Below are 27,452 nucleotides of genomic sequence, written 5' to 3' on the forward strand. Positions count from 1 at the left end.
TGTGAAGTGTATTGTCTATTTGTTGTTTGTAATGTATGATGAGGTAGAGCTTAAACATACTGTACTGAAAACAAATTCCACCGGCATTGTCGTTAGGCTAAATAAACAATCTATCTATCTATCTATCTATCTATCTATCTATCTATCTATCTATCTATCTATCTATCTATCTATCTATCTATCTATCTATCTATCTTTTCAATTCTTTTAGAGAAAGACTTAAATTAAGCAAAAATCTTCAGTGTTGGGCTAAGCCAAAATTATATACAAAACAGCAACTAACTAAATCCAGTTTTCTGGCTACCTGTACTGTGAAAGGTGAAAGAATAAAGAGATATTGTGTTTTTTCCTGACTATACCAAAAAAAAAAAAAAAAAATGACACCCAACCCCTACCGCGCTTCTGTGTTACTGAAAAGTTTTATGTACTTTATTTACATGGGAAAAGATAGCATTGGGAGGGACACTAAATACAACAATCATCTAATAAGTTTTTTTCTAAGAGTTGCGAATGAAAAAGAAAAAGAGCTATACACAATTTACAATTCACCGATCAAAAGTAAGCTACACCACTGTTCTCCCTCAATTTCACATGCTGACACCTTCCTCTCTCCAGGTCATCTTCAGACATATAAAATAATAAAACTAGATGCATTTCACACATAATACAAAAAATAATAATAAAAAAATATTATAAAGTAACAATTAAAAGATTTCCAATGTTTTCAGTTTTTATTTTTGATGGCTGCTACACACTCCACAATAGTTGGGACAGAGGCATTACAAAAGTGAAAAGGTAATAGAATATCTAAGTTAAACTGTTTTGAAAGTCCACAAAATGCAGATGAACTGGTAATAGGTCAACATGGGCATCATGATTGTTTTTATACGGAGCATTCTGTCTTTGCCAGCAAAGCTGGATCATGGCTCACCACTTTGTGCCAAATTTAAAAAATCACATTTCTTCATGCAAAATTGCAAAGAATTTAGGTCTTTCACCAACTGCCATAAATGGAAGCTTTAGCATAAGTTCTGTCGGGAAGACTCAATTGTTAGCGTCACTTATTACCTTCTCAATTGTCCAATCACGTTCTAATAATAGAAGTATAAAGGACCTGTGCTTACACTTGTTTGAGTTTGCAGATGCTGAACGGTTCACTCACCACCACCATCCACCCCTCCACCACCAAGATGGTTTCCTCCCTCACCAATAACAAAGCTTCTTCTCTCCATCTTCCTCACCACCGCAGGATGTTCTTCCCCTCCAACCACCCCACCACCACCAAGATGGTCCCCTCTAAAACCTCACGGGGGTTGGCTGCGCCCCTGCCTTCATCTTCAGGCAGGAAATCCTGAATCCGTACCCTCGGACTGCTAGTTACAGATGGGGCCTACGCCAAATACTATCATATATATAGCTTGCTGGGTCATTAATAAATGGATGATTTGTTACAATATCTTCTCCGAGTCTTTCTGGTAGAAATAATATTTTGAAAAGATTCAGGGAATCCAGAGAAAGCTCAATCTGTGTAGGGCAAGGCAGGAAACCTCAGCTGAGTATGATCTTTGAGCCCTTAGATGGCATTGTTTGAGAAACCATCATGCTGTGGTGGTAAATATGGGTTCAGGAGTACTATGGAAAACTGTTATCACTTAACACAGTCTGCTGCTGCAACTTGAGTCATAGTCTACTGTGTTTTTATCATAAAAATCATGTAAAATAACTGTTGCAGTGCTGCAAAACTATTAACTTTTTGTAATAACAGGAATAGCAATGTAAAGTGAAAATATTACAAGAATTAGTCGTATAATTTCAACCGCATTTAAAAATATTTTGACTCAAAAAGTCAAATATTTTTCTATTAGTCGGCATTAACATCTGTTTTGAGAAATTTTATTTTTTTCCCATTCAAAAATGAATCCCACGTTCATGAGGGAATTATATGTCACTCCGGAAACTTTGCTGCTTGTATAGGGTATATGGCCTTTAGCAGCAAGAAAAACATTCTTATTCAAATTCTAAACAGATTATATTTTGCCTAGAAAGTGGGCAAATAGCTCTTTATAATCTCTAAAAAGATGTCTTTTACTTCAGTTCATCGCGATCTCACAAAGACCCTTTATAATCAATGAACCTCTTATTTACATCTTGTAACAGTAAGAGGATTAGCAGAGTGCAGTAAAAAAATAAAAAAAAAATAATACTAATAATTCCGCGATGGCCAATCACAGGTGTTCAAGAAATCAACAGATATTACCAAATCTGTTTTACTACAGCTTTAACTGAGGGTGCTTTTGACTTCGGGAGAAAATGGATGTGTGGCATGAGAGCGTGAGAAAAGTGTCAATTGTGTGAGTCTCACGCTGAATGCATGAGAGTTGGCAGCGCTGCAGATGATGTGCTGAAGTGTACAGTAGCATTGAGTAAGGAGTGCATGTACTGAATCAGCAGAAATGTGTCAGACAACCACATCCTCCTATAGACCCATAACCTCCCCCCTCCCCTCCCCCCACATCTTCCAGGAAATGAAGTGTTTTTCAGTTCTCTCTTTATGTATTTCAACTTATATTAAGAACAAAATATTTTATATGAGGAAAATTGTAAACTTCATGAACTTCATTTGGAGCTATTAAAAAGAGATTTTAAGAAAATGGTAGTGCATTCATTACATCTATTTTGTGTTATTTTTTAATGTTAGTGACAAATGCTATAATTAATTACTGTTCAACGCTATTACGTTATTCATATTCAGCTGTGTTTATCTGTATTCAAATGTATTCATTTAAAATTTCCCTTGTCAATTTAAAAAAAAAAATTATTGTAATTGAAAAGACTTCTCAGTTTTATTAATGTAAACCTAGTACAGGGTATAAGGCATTTTAAGACCAGTCAAACAGAATATTAAAAATATATATTAATAAATAAAACATATTAATTCATTTAATGCTATAAAGGATTATAAATTGTCTACAAAATATTACCAGTGTAATAGTGTCCAAACATGTTTAGCAGATGCCACTGGCATCTTATACAGACACACTAACAGAATATCATCTATTATTTATTTAACAATAAAGACACAGAGACGCTGCAGACCTCAGCAGACAGCTTACAGCCAGCAATCAGCTCAGAAAAACTAACATGTAGACCAGAGCTTCTCAACCTTTTTTTCCCCACTGGGCCAGTAGCCCCTCACTGCAGAACACAAGATCCAGGGGGCGTGGTTGGATCCCCTTCTAGGGGGTGGAGATGGGTAGGTTTAGGGGGTGACGGTGGGTGGGTTTAGGGGATCAGGGGGTGGAGACGGGTAGGTTTAGGTATATGTAAGGTGGGAGGAGTTGGATCTGGATCCAACCACGCCCCCTGGAACTTGTGTTCTGCAGTGAGGACCATCTCCACTGGGCCGCACTATGGTCCAAGTGCAAGTCTCACGGGCCGCGTATCATTAACATATTACATCACCAATACAAAACAACCGGGTTTATAATAATATAGTCTAAATATTATGAACTCTAATCAATTACATTCATTGAAATAAATAAATAATTCTACTCCCTATTAATAAAACACCTGATGCTGTCAGGAGCTGACCGATTCTGTGAAATTCGGCTTGAAAGGAGTAACAACACAATGAAGTTGCGATTGTAAGATAGTCTATAAGACGCGCCCAGAAGAGAATTTAATGTTAAAATATGTTCATTATGTCCTCAGTTGTATGTTAATGTAATGCTGTACTGTTCTGTGTTATGTATATGTGTATGCCACAATGGGGCACTAAAGTGTAAGCTACAGAAGACACGTTTGCGTTATTATGTTTGTTCCAGTTGATTTACTTTTCTCTCTTACTGAAGGCTGTCTGACCTTGAGACTGATGTGTCGACAGCTAGAAAAATAAATATGCCAAGAACGGCTAAAGATGATACATCTCTATCGTCCGCTTTTTCCTCCGAATGCAACGCTAATTGAAACTATGGGTGTAGCACAACTCAACATTTAATAATGTGAGGTTCTCTCCAGAGATGTTTTGCCACATTTCTTCGATTAAGGATGATTGCTGTTTAGTACTATGTGTGTTTCCTTTTGCCTAAACATCTTGAAGTGAGTGTCAGGGCAAACCACTGATGTATGATATCCATTGTTGGTCAAATAAATAATTTACAGAGAGAAATTTCTTAGTCTGGGGTTCCAGCTGGTATGTTATAATTGTGGAACATGAACACTGTAATTTTTCTGTTCATTAAATTGAAGCTGCTTTGGAACTATCTGTATTGTATAAAAGCGCTATATAAATAAAAGTGACTTGAACTTTAGGAGGAGGAAACAGAGTTTAAAAAAATCAGAGCAATAGCAATGGACAAAATTTAGTAAATACTTGCCATAATGACCCACTCATCAAAGTTTAGAAGTGGCTGATGAAACCCTTTTTTAACATGTGTTAGGCAGCCGCCTTCTTCTTCATCTCCCTCTTCATACTCAAATTTGAAGTAATACTGATCACCTGATACTGCACCACCAAGCTAAACAGAGCCAAAAGGAGAAAGAATTCTCTTTGCCCCAAGCAGTAAGTTTCATAAATGTACTGCATTTTTACAAAAAAAAAATAAACAAATAAATAAATAATAATAATAATAATAATAATAATAATAATAATAATAATAATAATAATAAATAAATAAATAATAATAATAATAATAAAACTTACAATGTGCCGTTCTGGAACTGCTTCCATAATCTCTGCAAAGCTCCCAGTCCGGCTTCCTTTCAAAAATACATAGTCATCATCCACCCACAGGTAATATGCTTGTGACCCTCCCTGCAAACCAGCCCTGAAGAAAGCAAATCTGAAAAAGTAATCAATAGTCACATTCACATATCAGCATACAGGGCAGAAAATACCAATACACCACTGTTAATATAGAAGAGCCTTTTGGTAAACGCAAATCCAGAACATAAAAAGTGTTTACCTGTGTAGGGGGCATAATGTAGTTCTCAATGTTTTTTCCAGTAATAGGTTCAGGCTTCAGGCTGTCATCCAAAATAATTATCTTTATCTATGGGTAAAACATCCGGATACTTTTGATGAGGACATTCAGCATCTTATACCTCAGAAATGTCTTGGTTACTGTGGTCACCTGTGAGTTGACATCTGAACTGTAATGGAGAGAATGTGGTGCATTTCACTAGCAAGTTTTAGAAACTTTACAGACATTTAAGTAAGAAGCATATTTGGTGCCATGAAAGCATCCTGTGTTTTTGTGGTTTTACCATTTTCTGGGTCATACAGAACAGGAGCTGTTTGTCTCCTGGTTGTGATGGAAAACGTGACCTCATTGTCCTCAAAAGTGAATTGAACTAAAGAGAACATTTGATTTGAAAAATAAATGATTAATAAATTCTCAATATTGTACTGTGCACTATAAGTACACTTTCAAAAATTAAGGTTCTTTACTGGCATTTGTGATTCCATGAAGCACTTTTAACATCCATGGATCATTTTCAATGCACAAAAGGTTCTTTCTACTGTAAAACATTTCTTTAGCTCATGAAATATTCTTGACTTTATTCAACAATTTATTTTCTTCCCGGACAGGCCTCCACCATTATCGACATTATCAGTGAGTAATTATATATTTAATAGTATAGTTTGTTTTTCACCAAAGTACGTAAGCTGTTGTACTTTTTGACTGTACTTTATGAATATTTGTAATGTACACAATATATAATACACTAAAGGTTTCTAGATATCAAAGTGTGTACGTGTGTATATACTGAAAAAAGCAGCTTTATAATATACTAGTAGTGTAATGCTAATGCATTTCTAATTAGCTTAAATACAATTGAAATGTACTTGAAGTACATTAAAACAATGCTTCAGATATACTCTAACTGTAGTTCATGAAGTATTAAAAGAAGAAATACACTTAAATTGCACTAAGTATACTTAAAGTGGTTTCAATTTAACACAATTTCAATATATTAAATATATTGTAAATAGATTAAAATTGAACTTAAACATATCTTGAAATACACTAAATATACTTAAAGTTGTTTCAAAATAATACATTTAATATGCAATTAGTATAGTGTAATTCAACTATAGTAAGTGTGTCTGAAAAAACACAATTTAAATACATTTCTTTTTCACCTGGGTTAACGGGCATCCCATCATGAAATTCTCTGATTATATGAATGATCTTGAGCCGCTTACACCTACAGGTCCTTCTCAAAAAATTAGCATATTGTGATAAAAGTTCATTATTTTCCATAATGTAATGATAAAATTAAACTTTCATATATTTTAGATTCATTGCACACCAACTGAAATATTTCAGGTCTTTTATTTGTTTTAATACTGATGATTTTGGCATACAGCTCATGAAAACCCAAAATTCCTATCTCAAAAAAATTAGCATATCATGAAAAGGTTCTCTAAACGAGCTATTAACCTAATCATCTGAATCACTAATTAACTCTAAACACCTGCAAAAGATTCCTGAGGCTTTTTAAAAACTCCCAGCCTGGTTCATTACTCAAAACCGCAATCATGGGTAAGACTGCCGACCTGACTGCTGTCCAGAAGGCCATCATTGACACCCTCAAGCGAGAGGGTAAGACACAGAAAGAAATTTCTGAGACGAATAGGCTGTTCCCAGAGTGCTGTATCAAGGCACCTCAGTGGGAAGTCTGTGGGAAGGAAAAAGTGTGGCAAAAAAACGCTGCACAACGAGAAGAGGTGACCGGACCCTGAGGAAGCTTGTGGAGAAGGACCGATTCCAGACCTTGGGGGACCTGCAGAAGCAGTGGACTGAGTCTGGAGTAGAAACATCCAGAGCCACCGTGCACAGGCGTGTGCTTTTTGAACCAGAAACAGCGGCAGAAGCGCCTGACCTGGGCTACAGAGTAGCAGCACTGGACTGTTGCTCAGTGGTCCAAAGTACTTTTTTCGGATGAAAGCAAATTTTGCATGTCATTCGGAAATCAAGGTGCCAGAGTCTGGAGGAAGACGGGGAGAAGGAAATGCCAAAATGCCTGAAGTCCAGTGTCAAGTACCCACAGTCAGTGATGGTCTGGGTGCCATGTCAGCTGCTGGTGTTGGTCCACTGTGTTTTATCAAGGGCAGGGTCAATGCAGCAAGCTATCAGGAGATTTTGTATTACTGTGCTCAATTGGCCTGCCAACTCTCCTGACCTGAACCCCATAGAGAATCTGTGGGATATTGTGAAGAGAAAGTTGAGAGACGCAAGACCCAACACTCTGGATGAGCTTAAGGCCGCTATCGAAGCATCCTGGGCCTCCATAACACCTCAGCAGTGCCACAGGCTGATTGCCTCCATGCCACGCCGCATTGAAGCAGTCATTTCTGCAAAAGGATTCCCGACCAAGTATTGAGTGCATAACTGAACATAATTATTTGAAGGTTGACTTTTTTTGTATTAAAAACACTTTTCTTTTATTGGTCGGATGAAATATGCTAATTATTTGAGATAGCAATTTTGGGTTGTCATGAGCTGTATGCCAAAATCATCAGTATTATAACAATAAAAGACCTGAAATATTTCAGTTGGTGTGCAATGAATCTAAAATATATGAAAGTTTATTTTTATCATTACATTATGGAAAATAATGAACTTTTATCACAATATGCTAATTTTTTGAGAAGGACTTGTAATCATATTGTCCTCCTCAAGTCTATACCGCTCATGACTCCTGGACTATTTAACGAAAGAGATTTGTATATCAGAAAAAGGTGGAGACAGGTACAGTACTTGTCAGGTCTCTTTTGTAAAACGATGGGTAATAGAATACTTACCATTACTACAAGAGAGACAGAAATGGATAAGGCCACAGAGAAGTTTTACAGTGGGAGACATTGTTGTCATCATGGATCCTGTAGCTCCTCGTGGATCCTGGCTGTTGAGAAGAATAATCAAAACCTACACTGACAAAGGTGGATTTGTCAGATCAGTCCAACTTAAGACAAAAAGAGGCCAGTTGGATAGACCTGCATCCAAAATGTGTCTTTCTAGGATATGGTAAGAATGTATCCCAGCCACCTGTTGCCCTCCCCACACACACAACCATGAGGGTTTAAATGTAATATGACATACACCAACTGCACATTTTAGATGTTTCCCTATTCAGACACACCTGATTCAACTCATCAGCTCATTAGTAAAGACTCCAAGACCTCAAATATGTGTGTCAGATAAGAGAGAAACCAAAAACGTGCAGTGTTGGGGGTTCTCCAGGACCAGGATTGGGAACCACTGTCCTAGATCCAGTGAACCATGAATCCACATGTTTATTTGTAAGCTGCATTGCTTTCATTAAATGAACAAAGCAAGAAACAGATTTTTGCATGGACAATTACTTTATTTCCAACTTTTGAGTAAAGAACGTCTTACCATCTTTTCCTGGGTGGTTGGGAAGCCACCACAACAAGTAATGCCGTTTTTGTAATGTCAATAAACATTTTGACAGTCTATGCACTATAACTGACTATATGTTCCTGTTGTATAGAAACTAGTGCTAATGTTTTGACTGAATTACTTTATTTTGAATCGAGTTTGCTGTGTTTTTAAAACCGTTAGGATATGCAGAAATAGGTATTCAGCATTTTGAAATGTAGAGTTTGTATTTATTTAACAAAATGTAGTTTTGGCCAGAAAAATAACTATTTGCCTAATTGTGTGATGAAGGTGTGTTGCTGTGCTAAGAGTTTAGAAAAAGTACTTTAAGTATTGGTAAATGCTTGTTAGCAATTGAAAAAAACTTTACCGTCCAACAACAAATATTTTACCACAATGTATATTTTAGTCATAATGATTGTGGTCGTATTCTATTGTGTTTCATTTATTTTACACACATATGTCCATTGGGGCAGATTCAGTGCAGTCTGTGTTTAGAAGCCACTCACTTTCTGTCAGGATGGGCCATTATGAAAATTGGAAATGCTTTCTGACATTTAGGTCTCAAATGCTGCACACGCATCTGTCAAAGCAACTAGTTCAAGTTCAAGTTTTTTTTATTTATAAAGCACATTTAAAAATAGCCACAAGACTGACCAAAGTGCTTAACATTAAAATCAAACCATAAACACATAAAACAGAAAGAATAAAACATATGAATTTAAAACCAAAGGAATGACAGATAAACAAGACCACAATACAATGTAATAAGAATGGGATATTAATAGGCCAGATCAAACAAGTGTGTTTTTAAAAGAGACTTACAAATGGATCGGGAAGGTGCCACTCTAATCCCAAGCGGCAGATTGTTCCATAACCGAGGCCCAACCACAGAAAAAGCTTGATCTCCTCTACAGTTTAGTCTGTACTGAGGAACTAAAAGGAGATTCTGGTCACTGGATTGTAAACTTCTAGTGGGAGTATAAAAATGCAGCATCTCTGAGAGATAACTAGGGGCTTGGTTATGTACAGATTTAAACACCAGTAAGAGAACTTTAAAATCGATTCTAAATTGAACAGGCAGCCAATTGAGGGCCCTCAGTATGGGGGTGATGTGGTCACATTTGCAACTATTTTGAAGAAATCTAGCAGCGGCATTTTGGACCAGTTGTAGGTGAGTAGTTTGTGACTTTGAAATACCGCAATATAGTGAGTTGCAGTAAACTAATCGTGAAGTAATAAAAGCGTGGACAGCCATCTTTAACGTCATAGCATTTAAAAAGTGTTTGACTTTAGACAGCAAGCGGAGTTGGTAAAAACTGGAACGAATTACAGAAGAGATATGTTTGTCCAATTTTTAGTGACTCATCAAGAAGGACACCCAGATTTCCCACACGAGAAGATCAAGGGCCGATAAGCTGACCAGATCTAGACTAGTAGCCTGAGAATGATCAGTAGAACTGAAAACAATCACCTCTGTTTTATCTTCATTTAACGTTAAATTTTTTTAAGCTAGCCAGAGTTTTACCTCGTCTAAGCACCTTAGTAAGGTATTAAGTGCTGAAGGATCATTTCACTTAATAGGTAAATAAATCTGGGTATTGTCAGCGTAGAAATGAAAAGACACCCCATGCCTTCTTAGAATGGAACCCAGTGGAAGCATGTACAGGGAAAAAAGGGAGAGTGCCAATATCGAGCCTTGAGGGAGGCCACAGGTAAGAGGAGCAACAGAGGAAGAGAAGTCACCTAGTTTGACAAAAAAAAATTCTGGTGGATAAAAATGACTGAAACCACTTAAGGACCATACATTTTAGGCCTACGTCTGACTCTAATCTAGATGCTGCTGATAAATGTAAGAGAACCAGGACCACAAAATCACCAGAGTTGGTAGCTAAAAGTATATCGGTTAACACTCTGTAAAGGGCCGTTTCAGTACTATGAGCAGATTTAAAACCAGATTGAAAAATGTCAGTAATACAATTAAGATTAGAAAGAACTGCAGTTGGTCAAACACATTTTTTTCTAAAACCTTTGTGACACTGTCACACAAGGGCATGTTTTAACCACTCTATTTATTACAGTGATTTTATGTATTATAGAGTTTTAATTGGTTTACATGTTCTTAGGTCCATTTTATGCCTCTTATCCGTTTTAGTGTGCATGTCTTTAAAATCTGTATGGTTGGCATGTCGGGTGATCAGTCACCTGACAGGAAGCAGGAGCCCTCTAAAAAGAGCAGCATGCTAAACAATCAGGGAGGCCATTAAAAGCCTTCACTCACACCCGGACTGTGTAGTTACTTTTATTGGACTTACCTTTCAAGACACTTGCAGCCACTTGGATTCACTCAGATTGGATTGTATATACAGTGCTGGACACTTACATTGGGACTCAACAACACACAGGGGTTCTTGGACTGTTTTAGGGTATGGACAAAAAAACGGTATTCTTTTAATAGACTGAATCTACCTGGTTATATTGTGTTGTTTTAAAGTCTTTTATTGTGAACCTGTAAATACACCAATCCTATTAACCGTATTTCTGTTTTATGTCATCCTTTTAACACATTTAAATTTTAGTAACCCAGCCCGCTGGGCTGAGCATTACATAGTGAAAGCTTCTTGAGAAGCAGAGTCACAGTAACCACTTTAAGAGTAGCAGGAACAGAGCCAGTTAAAAGGCACTTACTGAAAAAAGACACCAAACCTGGCATGACAGAGTCAACAATTAGTTTTAAAAATTTAGGATGTATGATGTCATAAGGACAAAAAGATGGTTTAATATTAGCAATGATGTCTTTGAGTGATTGTAAGGAAATCGTTTCAAAAACATCCCAAGAAACAGGATGAGGACAAAAAGGAGAGAACAGACTTTGGGTCTCAAATGAGAGATTTAATCAATGAAGTGTCTCGAGAAGCTGAAGCTTTCACATAGAGCATCGGAGGCAACAGGCACTGTGTTAAGAGGAGTAACAACAGAATTAATAACTGAAAACAGAACTTTAGGAGTAGAATGTTCTTTTAAACAATTAAATACAGAAAAATAAGTAGCCTTAGCAGCAGGCTGATAAACTGTCTTTAAACAACTGAAATATGTAACTTATCATTTTTCCATTTGCGCTCGACCTTTCAGTATCAGAATTTTGCCACAGAAACAGCCAACAGTGCAAGTTATGCTTATGAAAGTGAAAGTCGTGACATTTGCCAAGTATGGTAACCCATACTCGGAATTGGTGCTCTGCATTTAACCCATCCAAGTGCACACACACCGTGAACACACACCAGGAGCAGTGGGCAATTATTTTTTCCAGCGCCCAGATAGCAATTTGGGGTTCTGTTACTTGCTCAAGGGCACTTCAGCCATGGGTATTGAGGGTGGAAGAGAGCCAGGTTCATTCACTCCCACCACCTACAACTCCTGCCAGCACTGAGACTCAAACCTGCGACCTTCAGGTTACAAGTCCAACTCTCTAACCATTAGGCCAACGCTGTTTTTATTATCCATTAGGTGACATGACTGGCAGATGTTTTGTGATTAATCGATAATCAGATTTGATTGTTTTCAATAATAGTCACTTATTATTACTAATCAGTACTTGATGTAGTTAAGATAGTTCTTAAAGAAATGGTGAGCCAGTTTTTGCTCTTCTTCAGGTTTTCCTGGATTCCTATAAGAGTCATATGTCTCCTGTGCCTGATGTTTCTGGTGACCAACAGAAAGGCCTTTACAAGAAGCAACCATCAGCTTGCCAAACTCCATCAATGAAGAACTCTGAAGTCAGTGGTGATAATTCAAAGATGAGGCATGGAAACAAAGAATGGATGGACATGGGAGGACATAAGAAGAATGAAATGTGCTTGGAGTCAATCAATGAAGATGTTTTACTGAAGTAAAATTTGGTACATGTACTTACCGGTGTGAGCGACTCTTTTGAGGAACGGATCAAAGCCAACACTTCGTACAGCATCAGTCCTAGCCAAGAAATAATTAACAACGCCATCCACTAGAAAGCAGCCATTATAACCTGGAAGTGGTTGATGAAACCCTCTAATGCGTCTTAGGCAGCCGCCGTCACTCTCATCTCCCTCGTCATACTCCAGAACAAAGTAAAAACTGGTCCCCCAAAACCTCACCACCAAGCTAATCAGAGAAAACAAGCTTTTACAACAAGTATATATTGCTAAAAGACTTTTCACTAGTTCGTAAAAGAATATCCATTCATACTTACAACATCTAGCTCTGGAAGCCCTTCCATAATCTCCACAAAACTCTCGATCCGGGTCTCATTCAAGAACTCAAAGTCGTCATCAACCCACAGGAAGTATTTAGTTGTGAGTTGAGATACAGCCAGATTTCTGCCCGCAAACCAGCCCTGAGAAGTTACCATAATCATCAGCAGTGATAAATTACCAGGTCATCAACACTTAATGTGAACAGGCCAATTTACACCGAACTAGCAAACAGCAACAGATATGTTTGTCCGGTTTTGTCGGATCAATGTGTTCCCTCTGTAGGTGCCTGAGGTATAAAGAGCTGACAATAGGCACTCATTTTCGCCTGTTGAACATGTTAAAGTGATGACGTGTTTACCTGTGCAGGAGGCATGATGTAGTGCTCAATGTTGTTTCCAGACACAGGTTCAGGATTCAGGCTGTCATCCGCAACAATGATCTTGATCTTTGGGTAAAATTTCCTGATACTCTGGATGAGGACATTCAGCTCCTTATACCTCAAAAAGGTCTTGGTTATTATGGTCACCTGTGAGTTGATATCTGAGAGACAAAAAGGTTCCTTGGTTTAGCTGTGCACAGGTTTGAACTATGTTTTACTCAGGACAATTTCTTTCTTTTTTTTCTTTTTTTTAATTTGTGTGGTGGTCTTACCTTTTCCTGGGTCATACAAAACAGGAACTGATGGTCTCCTGATCATGATTGGAAACATGGCCTTGTGATCCTCAAAAGTGAAAGAAACTAAGGAAAGAAGATATAAGAAGCAAACTTTTTTTATTTTTTTTTACAGTGATTAGGCAAAATATTGGATACAAATTGTTAGTTTTAGATATGTATGATGCAACTTTTTTAAATCTTGCATATATTCATAAAGGCTCTTTCACATCAAGAAGGATCTTGGCTACTAATAGGATACCTACTTTGGCGTCAACATTTAATTATCAGCGCGTGTCTGCCACTTTAAATGTTCAAGTTTTTTTAAAGTCGATCCAGTTGGTTATGATTGGATGTCAGTGTTTTGATCTTTCATCAGTTGGAAAAATTGTTTTTTAAGAAATAATCCTATTACGATATTGTTCCTCCATGTTGTCTTTGTTGCATTTGTGATGAGGACTTCTCCATTCTCACAAAATTGAGAGTGCTTATTAAAACTAATATTTATAGTTATCTAAACCGGCCTTAATTAAAAAGTAATTCAAAGAACATTAGACATAATGCTATGTTATCACTCCTCTCATCTGCGATTATTAGCCTACATACAGGCTGCATTAATGGTGGGGATTTTTCAGTGACTTTTCTTCACAAATTTACGCCAGTAGATGGTGACAAAAGTGTCTGTCTTTGTGAGTGAATCAACTAATCATTCACTCAACGATTCTATCAAAGCACAGATTCAGTCAGGAATGAATCCCCACCACTAATTAAAGGGTTACTTGTACTGCTCAGATTTGTCAAAATGGCGCTATGCTGATTTGGAGAGACACAGAGGAGAGGAATTGTTGAATAAGTTGTTATTTTTGTTTTCTTTATGTACAAAAAGTATTCTCGTCGCTTCATAATGTTACGGTTGAAACACTGATGGCAGACGGACTATTCTGACGATGCTTTTCCTATTTTCCTGGACCTTGACACAATTATTTATTTGGCAGTCTATGGGACAGTCTCAAGCCTCCCTGTTTTCATCCAAAATATCTTAAATTGTGTTTGGAAGACGAATGAAGGTTTTACGGGTTTGGAACGACGTGGGGGTAAGTGATTAATGACAAAAATTTCATTTTGGGATGGAGTATCCCTTTAACTTGCTCAGAGAGGAGTTATGGTTTAATCTGCTGTGGCTTTGTCAAAGGATAAAAAATAGACAAAATAAAGCATTGGACAGCAATATTGTTTGTAAAAGGTAAGTAACAATATTAAGTTTTTGTTTATTGAACAGTTATAAAGGCAAAATCACACCAACAATCCTGTGTTGGTCTCTTGCTAGCGTGATATTGTTAGTTGTACAAGATATATAACTGAACTTTTCTAAAACATTGAGGCACTTAACTGGCTAGCATGTATCTTGTAACTTGAGTGTTAATCCTGACTTTTCACTGTGTATTTGAGCAACACATTTTAGTACATATTGTAGGCCTAAGTGTGTTTCCTGTTCAGATAGCCTTTACCCAGGTCTGATGTTCTGATGTGGTAGATGGTGCTGGTGTAGGTCACTCTGGACAGCAGATCGTTGAGTTGTGTGAGGGTGCTGGATGAGATGGTCAGTTCACTCTGACCCTGTCCCTCCACCTGATCTCCATCCTGAAGATCCTCCACTGAGAGCACTCCACTCTTCACACTCAAAGACACCTGCAGACATGACTGTGTTAATGCAAATGAAGTACTTTGAGTTCACATCTAGAACAGAACGTAAATTTAAAGTGGTCCTATTATGCTCTTTTACAAGGTCTTGATTTTGTTTTGGGGGTGTACTAGAACAGGCTCTCATACTAGGTTGTTCGAAAACCACATTATTTTTAACATATTTTACATTATAACAACATCTTTCTCCCCGGTCTGGCATGAACGGCTTAGTTCCTGTATCAAATGAAGGCCCGCCTTCTGAAATATGAAATGCTTGATTGGTTAGTTGGGCCATGCTGTGTTGTGATTGGTTAGCTGAGCCAGCCTGTGTTGTCATTGGTTAGCTGGGCCAGGCTGTGTTGTGATTGGATAGCTGAGCCAGGCTGTGTTGTGATTGGTTAGCTGGGCCAGGCTGTGTTGTGATTGGTTAGCTTGGCCAGTCTGTGTTGTGATTGGTTAGCTGGGCCAGGCTGTGTTGTGATTGGTTAGCTGGGCCATGCTGTGTTGTGATTGGTTAGCTGGGCCAGTCTGTGTTGTGATTGGCAGCACTCGGCGCCTGGTCAGGAAATGTCATGCCCTTACCATAGCAGCCTGTGAGCTTCAGTGTAAATAATGCATCAAAATCAAATCAATTTGAGCGATTTAAACCCCGATGATTGTAACCACTCTAAACTCGTCTGTTTTGGGAACACTAGCATGTTTTCGACATAGTGATAATAACACTCATAGCCTTCTCTAGTGCAGCTCAACCAGGTCTCGTCCCATTCGTCGATCTTTTTATATCACAAATCCCGGAAATGCGTTGTAGTCCAAACGAGTCCAAAAGAGAAAAAGCATAATAGCACCGCTTTAAGAATTTGCATTTAACACTTAAATAGGATTTTATGGTGAAAACAGCATTTTAAAGTGCATGTATTGTGAATGAATACCTCATACACCGAGAAAAAGAACTGGCTTAGAAACAGTTTTCATGCAGAAATTGCTAATTTCATAAGTTATTACATCATGAACATGAAATTTTGAATTTGAAAAGGAGAAATATTATTTTCATGTAAAACATTATTTTATTTACAACTTAAAAAAACAAACATTTTTTCTTACAGTGTACTAGGGCTTTTGCCTACAATTGTCCTTAAATAAAAATAAAAAAAAATACCACAAATGGCATTGTTTGCTTAACCTTGTACACCTCCCTCTTGTTTGTTGTTAAACCTCTCCCTTGTGTTTGAAGAGCAAGACCTGAAATAATGATATAAAAACACAATTCACTGTTTAAAAGTCACTGATCAAAGGAAAATATACTTTTGTAACATTTTTTATATTCTAAGCAGCATATAAGGTGAGGTTTCGCTCAGTTAAACAACACTCCTAAACATGACTCCGTTTACAAGGAATATAAGTTTACCTGGTATCAAACGTTTCTTCAGAGGAGCTACCCTGAAACCTGTCATTGGATATTGGAGAGGAGAGTTGGCTGAGGCAATTATAATATCTGCATTTGTCTTCCTCCTGAAAAAAAGGGCATGAAAAATACCACAATGTTGGAAAAACTGTATAAATGGCTCCCAGAATGTCTAATGAAAGAATGATCATTGGAAAGTTTGATTGCACCCTCGCTAAGAGAAAATATAATGGAGCAAGTCAATCCTCAATGAGAGGTGTAACAACAAATATAAGCAGATAAAGGTCAAAATGCTCTAAAAATATGACGACTATCAAAAAAAAAATTCAGCAAATGCGCATCTAAAGTTACATTCATGACAAATGATAACATGACATGGTGTTGTGTTAACTGGACTGTGGGCAAGATGAAGAAAAATCCAGTTCAACCTGAGTTGATGTTGTTTGTATTCTTTCGCTCTGCGTTCTAGTATGTTATCCATTTCATATGGCACAAATTTCCTGAGTTCAGCGCCTTGACAAGAAATATTTGGCCTGGGGAGTTCTGTCAAACTTGACAAACATGTAAAGACCACAGGTTAGGCAGAGCATCTAAACTGGATCTACTTAAGATTAATTAGGACAATTTAAATGATACTTACCTTGAGATTTTAGATTGTTCAGGACTTAAGCTGTTTAACAGAATAAAGTAAGCAGATGTAATCACATTGCTTAGTTAATAGTCAAGGCAGGTTAAGGTACAGAATAGTATTCTTTGAATTGACCACTGCACATATGAGGCACTTCAGATCAATGCTGCACTGTGTTTTTGCATAGATCAAGTCTGTTTAGCTTCAGTCATGCTGCGCAATTGAGTGCGATCATGACAGCTTACAGTTCATTCTGCATTCATAGCTCTTAACAATAAATAAATCACTGTTATAAATGCTGGCTATCTTTCAGCGGCCCGACAGGTTTTGGAGCCAAGTGAATATTGACTGCAGCTCCCAAAATAGACAAAAAAATAAAAACAGCCTATTAATTTTTTTTTTAATTCTATATGATCACACAGGTGTGGTTACAACGTTCAGTGCAACATATTCTGCGTTCACGCTTTGGCTGACGCTGAGCCAGAGACACATGTTTTTTACAGCGGTGCGCATTGTAACCAATTACACACGAGCTTATCAATGAAGTGGCCAATCAGAGGTGTTCAGATGAGTCATCGCTGTAACGCTGGTGTTTTGCTCGCTTCCTGATTTTGCTCTCTGGTGAATTCTCGCATCAGAAACAACAAAGTGCAGATGTTCCTGCTACGTAAGTAAGATATTCATTAAACAGTGCAAACAGCTTCAGTGATTAGAATGAGAGTGTTTAGGAGTGTAATGGGAGAGTTTGAACTCCAGAAAAAAGTTTGCCGACCCCTGATTTAAACTGACCATTTGTGTTCAATGCATGTATGTTCCTAGGACTGTTGTTTTGAAGTTTATTATTTTTCTGTTGTAGCTGTTCTAGTTTGTTTATTTCCTTGGTTTCTCATTTGTTTCTATAATTACTTATTTAGTCCACCTGTGTGTACTGTGTATATTTCCTTGTTCTTACCTGTGTATTTATAGCCCTCTCTTTTCAGTTTAGCTTGTCAGCTGTTGTCTTTGTGTGTGTGTGTGAAGCTGTTTGTGGTTCTTTGTGACTTGTCTTCTTTGATTATCTTTCATATCAATAAAAGTACAGTACTTTTAAACTGATGTCAAAGGAGGAGAAGCTTCACTGTGCTGAATTAAATGCTTTTATTAGCTTATTATTTAACGAATTAACAGCCTATCTGCAAATTTTCTACATGTTTGCCATTGAACATCCGTTTTGGTTTGTTCTCTCACTTGCTCAACAGGAACATCTGTAGTGAATGGGTGTCGTCAGAATGAGAGTTCAAACAGCTGATAAAACGTCACAATAATACACAAGTAATCCACACCACTCCAGTTCAACAATTAACAGAAAAATGTTTTTAACTTCAAAACTTTGCTTCCAGCTAAAATATGGGTCCTATATTCATTTTAAAACAGTCTAAAACAGTTCTAAACATGTTGGTGGATTTTGATGTGAAAGGAAGCATTATTATGGATTATGGACCGGTATTTTGGCCAGAAGCAAAAGTTTAATAAAATGTCTTGATGGATTTGTTTCTTAATGCACAGCTTTTCACTTAAAAAAAAGATGTTAAGTTATGGAGTGTATTGTGTGGATTACTTGTGGATTATTGTGATTGTTTTCATCAGCTGTTTTCAGCAAATTTGGACTTTTTCTTTAAGAAAGTTCACATAAAGCCGGGCTCACACTACTTCATAACAGGGGTGTCCAAATTCAGTCCTGAAGACCACCACTTGCCCTTCAGAGTTTAGTTCCAGTTTACCTAAACACACCTGCCTGGAGGTTTCTAGTATGCCTAGTAAGACCTTGATTAGCTGGCTCAGGTGTGTTTAATTAGGGTTGGAACTAAACTCTACTCTACTAATGAACTGATGAGTTGAAGAAGATAAACAAAAATGTTCTGTGTTATACTTCAGAACATGATTGAGACCTGTTGCAAAAGTTCAGAGGGCTATAAGTGCTCATAGTTGAGGAAACACCCTGTAACTAAAATCACCACAGTGCACAGGTGCTCTAAGATTAGTGTAAATCATTTTGAGAATTTTCTAAATATCAAGAAACCAATACAGACTAAAATAAATAAATATGAGGAAAGGACTATGCATACCAGTGTGCAAGTGTGCTTTCCAACATGCCACTTCGTATAAAGTAGAAGCTCAGTCCACCAAGTAAAATCAGGAAAAAAATGCACTTCTTGTCCATCATTATGGGGGATGATCTGAAAGAACAGTTACACACAGCAATAACAGTAACGCTAGAACACATTTATACAGGAACTTTTTAATGAATGCTAAACATGCAAAATGAATGTAATGCTTGTAACAACACAAAGATGAGTAAATGATTTACATTTTTTGGTGACCTAACCTAGTGTTAGTGTTATAGTTAACTGGCTTTTTAAACAGCTATGTTATGTACACACTTATTTTGTTTTTTAGTTCACCCCAGAATGAAAATGTGGATGAGTTTTTTGTTTGTTTTTATTTAAACAGATTTGGAGAAATTTAGCACGTAGCAATTTTGCCACGTCTTGGATGGCCTGAGGGGGAGTACATTTTCTACAGATTTTTGTGCGAGCTGTTCCTTTAAGCTATATTTTTGTGTTCCTTTAGGCTATATTTTTCACATTTATAAAACACAAAAGCAATGGGTGAAGTGAGAACGAACAGGGAAGAGTAGCCCACACAAGCTGAGATACTAATATCTGTCCCAAATGAACACAGCTGCAGAACACACACTTATTATAAATGCTCCAAAGGCCAAAACTAAAAAAAAATTAAGTGCATATTTCTGTAAAAAGTGTATTTTGACATCATTTACTTGCAGCACCCATCACATAACTGCGCTGTATTTGTTACTGCGACATATTTGAGTGCCTCACCCATGAGCTTATATCCGAACGATATCAGTCCTTTTTTAACATGCCTGGCAGCCATTGTTTTTTGTTTATTGACTGTGGATCTAACCTGGTCTGTACTAAAGACCAATAGGAGTTAAGACAAGCATGAAAGCCAATAGTCGTAGCATTCTACGTAAGTGCTAACATCTCTTAGTCATCAGTAAATACAGTAGCCTCAAAAGTCATCATCTCCGCTTCTGTTATCATTTACCGTATAGATCCAGCCTCTCTTGTACAAACTTATGAATTAGCAAAATGAGAACCACTTATGGAAACCCGAAATAAGTGGGATGTACTTACCAATATAAAATAACCATTTCAGAAGAGCAGTAAATTCAAGTCTTTTTAAATCAATAAATCAATAATAGGCAGAGACACTGCAACAAGTTTTCTGGGCCTGAGCTCATCTCAGACAGTCAAAAAGACAAGTCCACATTTCAGCTTGTTATTGAGGAAAATGGATATCAAACTGTCAATCCCAAAGAGCAATGGGACCACCCAGAATTTCATCAGTGACAGATGCAAAAACAAATGTCTGTCATGGTAAATGGGTGCATCAGTGCAAACGGCATGGGTGACTGGAATATGTGCGAAGGTACCATTGATGTGGAGGCATATATTGTGATTGAGACACATACTACCAAGATGACATTTTTAATGGGAAGTCCATGGTTATTAGATCAAGACAATGCCAGCTCTCATTCTGCATGTGCTACAACAGTGTGGTTTCGTAGACACATGTGAATGTGATGTGACTGGCCAGCAGATCTGTCTCCTATTGAAAATGCATGGCCCATCACAAAAAAGAGAATCAGACAATAACGACTATAGACTGTTGAGCAGCTTAAGTAACATTCTTGATTTTATGGCATTTCACAAAACGTCCCAACTGTTATGGAACTGAAATTGTAATATGGCTAGAATGGACAACTTGATTTAAACAACTCACAAATAATGAAATAGTAAAATACAAATTGTTTTGCTTGTTACCAGCATTTTAGCTCATCACTTTTAAGTCAGTTCACTTTGTAAGTGGAAGAATCCTTATTATATTTGCTATTTTTATCTGTTAATAACAATGTAACTTTAAATATTATGTTCAGGGCTGCCAACTTTTCAGTTCAACTTGGAGTGAGAATTCATCCTGCGGGCGGGGGATTGTTGGGGTTTATATACATACACACCTTATGTAAAACACTTCTGCAGAGTTTTGTCTGACATCTGGAAATTATGTCATAGCCTACTGTGTTTTTATCATAAAAATCATGTAAAATAACTGTTGCAGTGCTGCAAAACTATTAACTTTTTGTAATAACAGGAATAGCAATGTAAAGTGAAAATATTACAAGAATTAGTCATATAATTTCAACCGCATTTAAAAATATTTTGACTCAAAAAGTCAAATATTTTTCTATTAGTTGGCATGAACATCTGTTTTGAGAAATTATATTTTTCTCCCATTCGAACATGAATCCCGCCTTCATGAGGGAATTATATGTCACTCCGGAAACTTTGCTGCTTGTATAGGGTATATGGCCTTTAGCAGCAAGAAAAATATTCTTATTCAAATTCTGAACAGATTATATTTTGCCTAGAAAGTGAGTCAGTTCATCGCGATCTCACAAAGTTCCTTTATAATCAATTAACCTCTTATTTACATCTTGTTACAGTAAGAGGATTAGCAGAGTGCAGTAAAAAAAAAAAATTAATAATAATAATAATAATTCCGCAGTGGCCAATCACAGGTGTTCAAGAAATCAACAGATATTAACAAATCTGTTTTGCCAAAATCCTATTATTACAGCTGTAACTGAGGGTGCTTTTGACTTTGTGAAAAAATGGATGTGTGGCATGAGAGCGTGAGAAAAGTGTCAATTGTGTGAGTCTCACGCTGAATGCGTGAGAGTTGGCAGCTCTGTTATGCTGCAGATGATGTGCTGAAGTAGCATTGAGTAAGGAGTGTGTGTGAATCAAAAGAAATGGGTCAGACAACCACATCCTCCTATAGACCCATAACCAACACACACACATCTCCCAGGAAATTGTGTTTTTCAGTTCTCCCTTTATTTATTTTAACTTATATTAAGAACAAAATATTTTATATGAAGAAAATTGTAACCTTGATGAACTTTATTTAGAGCTATTAAAAAGAAATTTTAAGAAAATGGTAGTGCATTCATTACATCTATTTTGTGTTATTTTTTAATGTTAGTGACAAATGCTATAATTTGTTCATGTTCAGTGCTATCACATTAGTAATATTCAGCTGTGTTTATCTGTATTCAAATGTATTCATTTAAAATTTCCCTTGTCAAAAAAAAAATAATAATAATAATTAAGAATTCTTTTTAATTGTAATTGAAAATATTTCTCAGTTTTATTAATGTAAACCTAGTACAGGCTATAAGGTATTTTAAGACCAGTCAAACAGAATATTAAAAATATATATTAATAAATAAAACATATTAATTTATTTAATGCTATAAAGGGTTACAAATTGTCTACAAAATATTACCAGTGTAATAGTGTCCAAACATGTTTAGCAGATGCCACTGGCATCTTATACAGACACACTAACAGAATATCATCTATTATTTATTTAACAATACAGACACAGAGATGCTGCAGACCTCAGCAGACAGCTTACAGCCAGCAATCATCTCAGAAAAACTAACATGTAGACCAGAGCTTCTCAACCTTTTTTTTTTGCAAATCCCAAAAATTTTGATCATTATCATTAAAATATTACATCACCAATACAAAACAACCGGATTTATAATAATAAAGCCTAAATATGATGAAATCTAATCGATTACATTTATTGAAATAAATAAATAATTCTACTCACTATTAATAAAACACCTGATGCTGTCGGGAGCTGACCAATTCTGTGAAATTCGGCTCGAAAGAAGTAACAACACAATGAAGTTGCGATTGTAAGATAGTCTATAAGACGCGCCCAGAAGCGTGACTTGACGCGCAGAAAATGCGTTCACATGTAGCCTATTTGATCTAAATATGGAAAGCACTTAAGAATTTTAGTAATATGAGGTTCTCTCCAGAGATATTTTGCCACATTTCTTCGATTTAGGATAATTGGTATGTAGTACTATGTTTGTTTCCTTTTGTTTAAACATCTTGAAGTGAGTGTCAGGGCAAACCGAAAGTCCTGCACTCTCATACCTTCACTGCTGGCACTGCCACTGTTTGTATGTGTTCCTTCGCTAGCTCTCCTAAGTGTTCGCCAAATGCGTGACAGGCTACAGGTCTGCTCATGTCTGAAAATTATATACGAAAAACTAAATTATTTTAAATAAAAACATTATAGCTTATATTTGTTTAGTACATTTTTTAATTGATATAAAAACTAAAATGAATTGTAAAACCGAAAGGGTTTTTTTTTTTTTTTTTTTTTTTTTTTCTTTTTTTGTGTGTGTGTGTTCAGCATAGTGGGCCGCATTTGAATTCTGCATTCGGGCTGCGGTTTGAGAACAACTGATGTAGACTGATATCCATTGTTAGTCAAATAAACTAATCTCTGGGGTTCTAACTGCTTTCATATATATATATTATATATATATATATATATATATATATAATATAATATAATAATTTAATAAAATAATAATTAAAAGAATGCTGCCACATCTGGGCAGTGCACAATGCAAATGAAGTGTTTCTGCATGCTAAAGAAATTTCCAACAAGGATTTAGGCTTCAATCGATGCCCTTGCCACACACCAAGCCTGTAAAAGTTGAAACCAGAACAAATCCTTTAAACAATTTGAAAGCAAGAAAAATCTAATTATTTGAAAGGAGAGGATTCCATTTTAAGCAACATTACGTATCATAAATACATACCTGGTATTAGAGATTTTTGCATTGGAGATACTGTGAAACCTGTGATTGGATATTGGAGAGGAGAGGTGGCTGGTGCAATAATAAGTCTGTCCTCCATCCTGAGAAAAATAAATTAAAACATCTACAATAACAAACAAAATGCATGTGAATATCACAAAAATGAAGGTAGGTCTAAAGAGATAATGATAATTTCATGAAAACAACGTAGTGATAATAATAATACATCCTGTTTGACTAGATATATATATATATATATATATATATATATATATATCCAAGTGTATGTTGCTGTGTTCCTTTGCTCTGCATTTCATAATGTCCTTCAGCAGTTCTTCTGATATAGGTCTTGCAAATGTACCATTACTGAAACACGATGAACGATTTGTATTGAGAATTGGTCCAAGTCTGTGTAAAACACACACACACACACACACACACAGAGAGAGAGAGAGAACGAGAGAGAGAGGCAAAAAAATATAAATTTTATTTAAAAAAATAAAAGCACTAATGTGACCCCATAAGGCCACTTGTACTTCTGCTGCTATACTTACTTTGGTTTGACGAAAATGACATGGTGAGAGGTGCTGAGCAAAATAAAAAGAAAAAAAAAAGTCACTCATTAAAACAAGGCAAGATGTAGTCTAGCACTTACAGTTGCAATACCATTAAAGTGTTTTATGAATGACAGAAAACAAGAATAGATACCCAGATTCTGTTACGGTTTTCATGAAATCCATGGCCCCCAGCTGGATGAAAACTTTAAGCAGGAGGAGGTGGTTGCAGGTCGTTATGGGATTAGATATGTAAAGACAAATACAGTATGCATCAATAACAGTAGCAGCAACAAGCACAAATTATTTTGAGAACATTATGATTGCAGGTAATGTTGCAGTTCAACATTTTTCAAAATATTTTACTTTGTAACTGTGAAATGTACTAATTTCTAAGTGAAAACTCTTTCTATAGCATCTTTCTTCTAAAATAATAAAGTTGTAAGTAGCCTCAGAATGTCAGTACATATGTTTTTATATGAAAACAAAACCAACAGATCCAAATTATAAACTTTTAACTTTCAAACCAGAGTAAGATGTACATTTGAAATAATGATGTCAGAAAGGTAGGAAAAATATCAAATACACCTATAAAAAATGTCTATAAAAATTTGTATAGGCCAGCATGCTGAGTATGATTTTCTGAGGGGAAACAGATTTAACCTTGAAACCTTTAACCAGATCTCATGAGAAAACGCAAGCATTTTAGGAGTTGGAGATTTCGAGTGAATTCATAGCCTACCTGTGAGGGTTTTGCTTGTTGTTATAGTTGTTGTGAGGAAAGTATACATATCCATATTAAGGCGCGGGTACGAATGTATAATAATTACAGGCGGCCAACCCTCACGCATTCAGCACGACTCAAGCAACTGACAATATTCTGTCAAGCAATGACAATAACATTCAGTGGCAACTGTAATAAAGGATAGGCCTATTTGCAGCCTCTCCGGTTCGTATCTGTGTGGTTGCGCTCTGTTTTTGTAGCGTTTTATAATGTAGCCAATCAAAGACGGGCTACAGTGTGTGTGTTTTCTTGCTACCTCTGTAAATAAAAGATTCACTGTGCAGTAGAGAGAGCTATATTATATATTTTATAAAATACATGTTATATTATATAATTATATATTTATTTTAAAGTAAATATACAGCACAATATCAATCTTTTTAAGCCATTATTAGTAGCTAGGTCTGAGAAAATATATGAATGTGATTAGCTTTAGATTAAACAAATATAATAAACCTTTATTAAGAAATAAAAGAAACATATCTCTCTGTCATCTGATATTCAGAGTTTATTCTTTTTTTTCTGTTTTTGACTCGCTTTTCATTCAAATTAAAAGCTCCGCTTCTAAATCTTACCAAAATAAAACAGGATTTTAAATGTAACCTCTAATGGAAAAGAAATAGCTCGGTCCAGTCGCAATCATTGATCTTTTTCCTCTAAACGAGACAAATGCACGATATTTCATTGAATCGCGTGTATAAAGAATTGCTGTCAGAAATGCTCCGCAAATGAAAAGCCTCACAGATAAAAGAACACAGTGACCGAGACTCCAGACCGCACTTTGGACATTCACGCTCGTGCAGTTTTCTGAGGAGTGTTTCACGGTAAATTAGGGTCAGGAGCCGCTGGTTAGAGAGCAGGACTAATTCCGTTCATTAATACGTGTGTACAGTCATTCTCATTTCACATTTATTTCGTCGCCTATAACCACACAAAAAGAAGGAAAGTGGCATACTGCAACGTCTTAAAGGAACAACTTTTAAATGTTTCCATGTCATGTCAACATATTTATTAAAAAAAATATATAAAAATGGGGAAGAGAGAGAGAAATAATAAAGATGAGAACTAGGGGCTAAATTCACAAATATCTTTAGTTAAGAAATTTAAGAGAAATTAGTCTGTAACAATGTTCCTGAGTGCAATTCTGGAAAAATTATTAAGTCCAAAATTTCTTTAGAACATTTTACGGCTTTCTAGAATTTTACATAATGATTTCAATATTTGTTCCACATTTGTTTCGTTTTCCTTCTGGTGCCTGAAATGGATGAATTTTGGTCAATATTTTGCTAAATGTGTTTTTGTGCTGGAAGTGCAGGCACCTTGTCTGGTTTAGGAATATCATGGATAAATAATGATGACAATAAAACCGCCAGTAGGTGGCAGCAAGTCCATTTTTTAATAAATGATTTATTGCATAATTCAAATCAAACTATTCGTTCAAAACGGCTGATTTAATTAGAAACGAAACATCTGAATGGACTGTTGAATCCCTCGCTCACTCGATTCGTTCAAAATCGGATTCATTCAAGGAACGAAACACCGTGTTGCTATGCACTGTTGTATACAATTAATATTAGGGGTGTGCAGCGAAGCCAGTGTTTGTATCAGTATTTGTATCTGTACGGTGTTTGATTTTCGCTCTTTTCATTCATAAAGTTTACGTTCATTCACTTCACACACTCATTGAGTGAATGTCGAGGTTTGTGTAAAATATTGAGCTGATCCCAGCTCGCCTGTGAATCTAGCAAACACCAGACTGTGCTCACACATACTCACACTGTGTGAAATAATGATTCTCCAAACCCGCACAACAAGTTGGTTCAGTATCTCACACACACTTCTGAATAGCCCATAGAAGTTTTTATTACTGTTTTGGCTCATTTTGGTTGCCAAACTGAAGTGTGTGTCCAGGGGCTCATTAATGCACGGGCTGTAAGGGGCTGAGGGCCCAGGGGCCTACACTTGGGAGGGGCCCACTGGCTGCTGGGAAATTATACTTTTTGAATAATTATTTGTATATATGGGAGTTTGCAGCAGTGACAACAGCATTCTGTAAACAAACTTGCACACTCATTTTCAGCGATGCCCTGCTTGTACACTCTTAGCCCGAAAAAGTTGACTTTACTAGAAATTTGCGTTTAGTTGAATTAACATAGAACCTTAAGTTTATGCAGCAATAAAATAACTATTGTAAGTTACAACTACAAAAATATATATATTAACAAATAACATTAACAAATGTTTTTAGGTAATGATAAATGTTATATTTATGTAATGTCAATGTAATTAGACATAGATTGAGATTTATTCTATGAAACATTTTTTTCAAATAAATTGGAAAAAAAAGAATAACAGA

General features: G+C 36.3%; 1 pseudogene; it reads right to left on the bottom strand.

Moving 5' to 3' along the window:
• Positions 1-10,891: 10,891 nt before the first annotated feature.
• LOC109076424 lies at positions 10,892-23,259 on the bottom strand (annotated as a pseudogene).
• Positions 23,260-27,452: the final 4,193 nt, after the last annotated feature.

The sequence above is a fragment of the Cyprinus carpio genome, chromosome B3, assembly GCF_018340385.1.
Source record: "Cyprinus carpio isolate SPL01 chromosome B3, ASM1834038v1, whole genome shotgun sequence".
In the NCBI taxonomy this organism is placed as follows: domain Eukaryota; kingdom Metazoa; phylum Chordata; class Actinopteri; order Cypriniformes; family Cyprinidae; genus Cyprinus; species Cyprinus carpio.